Raw genomic sequence first — 3,295 nt, 5'->3', positions numbered from 1 at the left:
GATTCTATTTATATTAAACATCCAGAATAGTTAAATTCATAGAGACAGAAAGCTGATTAGTCATTTGTAGGTTTTAAAAGAAAGCGGGAATGAAGAGTAACGCTTAACAGATATACAGTTTCTTTTTTATGTGATAAAAATATTCTGGAATTAAATAATGGTGATGGTTCCTGTAAAAAAAAAAAAAAGTGTGACAACAATTACCATGCCCACAAAACTCTCTACTCAGCTGGGTCTGATAATGCTTTGCAATAGTCACATGTAACTCAGACAATACTCACAGTTGTGGAAATTATGGAAGTTGTTGTCATTCAGTGCCATCAAGTCAATTCCAATTCATAGCGACCTCTGTAGGATTTCTGAGGTTTAAAATCTTTGTGTGAGCAGAAACCCTCATCTTTCTCTTGAGAAGCAACTGGTAGGCTCAAACTGCCAACTTTGTGGCTTGCAGTCACTTACGGAAGTCAGCAAGTTACATAATTCAGGGTCAGAAATGCTCAAGGCATAGCTATTTCAGTCAGGACTGTCTCTCCTCATCTGTGTCCATAGACAGGCTTTGCTCTGTCTGCCCATGTTACAAAGTTACTTTAGGGAACATGATAAATGCCTACAGGACATATCATTCAACCATAAGCCTCAGCCTGAAGGCATTCAGCTCTAGTTATATAGGTCTGCAAACATAGTTCCCCCAATTAAATGACTGAAAGTGCCCCACACTGCAAGAAATCCTCCGGCCCAAAGTCACTCCGCTTTACTTTCTCCACAAGCTGAGAAGCCCACTGTTCTGCTTGTGCCCTGGTTTTTGTTTCTGCTGCCGCTGCTCCTCTGCCACTCCTCCAGTGTCACAAATTTCAGGCCATAGGTTGAGGAGGATCAATTTGCAGGGATCTTGGGGTCCAAAGGATGTGTTCCACTCCTGTATCTTCCTCAATGGCAATAGAGTGCCTGCTATCTCCTATTTCCGATGTAGCTTATTTTAAACCCAGCATGATGGTAACATTAGCCAATCCCCTCATTAGATTTCCAAGTGTTTATAATCACAATCCTGTTAACAATCACTTACAAGTGAATCTATATCTTCTCCCACCTTCTTTTACTCAGTCCTTTCAGAAAAAAAAAAGTCATTTGGTGGGAAATTTCAAAGGTTATCACTAATAGAGAATCCTGGTGTGGCATTGCAGGATAATGCACTGGACTGCAAGATCAGTTTGAACTGCGAAATAGACAGTTCAAATTCACCAGCTGCTCCTTGTAACCTTTATACAGGGTCACTATGGGGTAGAACAGACTCAACAGCACTTAACAACAACAATCACTAATAGCTCCAGGTGTGGCACTGTAGGATCAGCACACTGAACTGTGAACCACAAGGTCAGCAATTCAAATCCACACCAGCTGCTCCTTGTAAACTCTATACAGGGTCATTATGAGTTGGAACCTACTATACGGCACTTAACAACAACAGCAACATCACAAGGAGACACATTAAATAATTCTCTGTGTTAAAATTTCACAAATTGTGAATATACTAAACATCACATTTTAAAATGGCTAAAACTGTGAATTGTATGTTATGTGAATTTATGTCAATAAAAATAAATGAAAATTTAAAAGCAGCTTTTGGCAACATCTCTCGACTGGAATGTTTGTTTGAACAGCAAGGTCAGCGGTTCAAATCCACCAGCCACTCTTGTAAAACCCTATACAGAGTAGCTATGAGTCGGAATCGACTTGATAGCACTTAACAACACCAATAAAGAGGCATAGGTTAAGCACTGTAGGATAAGCACTGGATTGGTAACCACAAGATTGTAGATTCAAACGCATCAGACACTCTTCAGAAATCCTATACAGGGTGACAATGGGTCAGAACCCACTCACTGGCACTTAGGAACAACAACAGCATACATATACTGCTTTACAGTTGCATATATGTAAGCTATAAATGTCGGCTTAACAACAATGAAATGTGAACAATAACAGAGAAGTACTCCTTGTTTCAGGAGAAAAGAAGGAATTTTATATTTTGCTAGTTCTTATTTTGTGAGCTGTATGATGAATCTTGGATTTGAAATCTGTTTTTGTCAACTGTGTGACAGAACAAGTAAATTAAAAACTCTAAACTTGAGTTTTTAAAACTCAAATTGTGAGTTCATGTCAAAACAGCAGCATCCAGCACCATCAGGGGAACTCTTGGGCCTCACATTAGACATTCTGAATATAATTCTGTAGTTTAATAAGATCTCCAGGTGAGTCAGATGTGCATAATAGTTTGAGAAATACTGCTTTTTATCTATGGTCACTGTTAAAGTGAAAAAGTTCAGCTTTAAATCCTAGCTCTTTGATTTTAAAGTCAGTTTCTTTCTACATATGAGAAATGGTGTGGCAGTTAGCTTTAATTAAAGCCTTGCAAACTTTGTTGTTAAGTGTTATTGACTTGTAGTGACCCTGTGTAGGGTTTCTAAGGAGCAATTGGTGGGTTTGAACTGTCAAACTCATGATTTGCAGTCCACTGGTTATCCTACATCACCACACCAGGATTCTATTCTGCTCTATGTTGTCATTTTCAGTCAGAATAGATTCAGTGACTCAGGGTTTGATGTGGATTTTTATACAACATGAAGTAGAGTCTCTTAGAGGCTAACAACCTGCATAAATACCTTTCTCCTTTCCCAAACACATTTTACTAACCACAGGGTCAGTGATGCAAATCTACTAGCCACTCCCTGGAACCTCTACACAGGATCTCTATGACTTAGAACCAATTCGAAGGCACTTAACAACAACAATAACATGTATTCTAGAGACATATCTCTTCAACAAAACAAAGTTAGAGCTCAGGTGAAAGCTTTCATTTTAGAATGTTGTTGTTAAGTGTTATTGAGTTGGTTCTGACTCATAACAACCACATATAGGGTTTCTGAGGAACAGCTGGTGGGTTTGAACTGCTGAACTTGTGATCAGCAGTCCAGTGTTTGTCCTACAGTGCCAGATCATGACTCCTCATTTTAGAATAAGGCATATTTATTTTTCTAGGTATGTGAATTTAGATGTATTATCAATTTGTTATAACTTCTATAAATATGTATTCCATCTATCTTCATCTTTTTATAATAATTCTGTGGTTATTAGATATTCATTAAAATAACACATATATATAAATTTCTCCTATTTTTCATAACAAATTTTGTCATCAGACTATCCAACTGAATGACTACGAAACTCCTTTTTCTTTCCTATACTTCATCCCAAATTGTGCTATTCATCTTATTCTTCATTTTTCTGATTTTTATGT

The 3,295-nt window shown here is 37.6% G+C and overlaps 1 pseudogene; it reads left to right on the top strand.

The window, feature by feature from the left end:
* Positions 1-3,295, top strand: part of LOC102837301 — a 5,586-nt pseudogene that overhangs the window by 1,946 nt on the left and 345 nt on the right.

This window comes from Chrysochloris asiatica, unplaced genomic scaffold (assembly GCF_000296735.1).
Source record: "Chrysochloris asiatica unplaced genomic scaffold, ChrAsi1.0 scaffold00036, whole genome shotgun sequence".
Lineage (NCBI taxonomy): Eukaryota > Metazoa > Chordata > Mammalia > Afrosoricida > Chrysochloridae > Chrysochloris > Chrysochloris asiatica.
The sequence above is the reverse complement of the archived record's forward strand: the minus strand, read 5'-3'. Positions and strand labels throughout refer to the sequence as shown.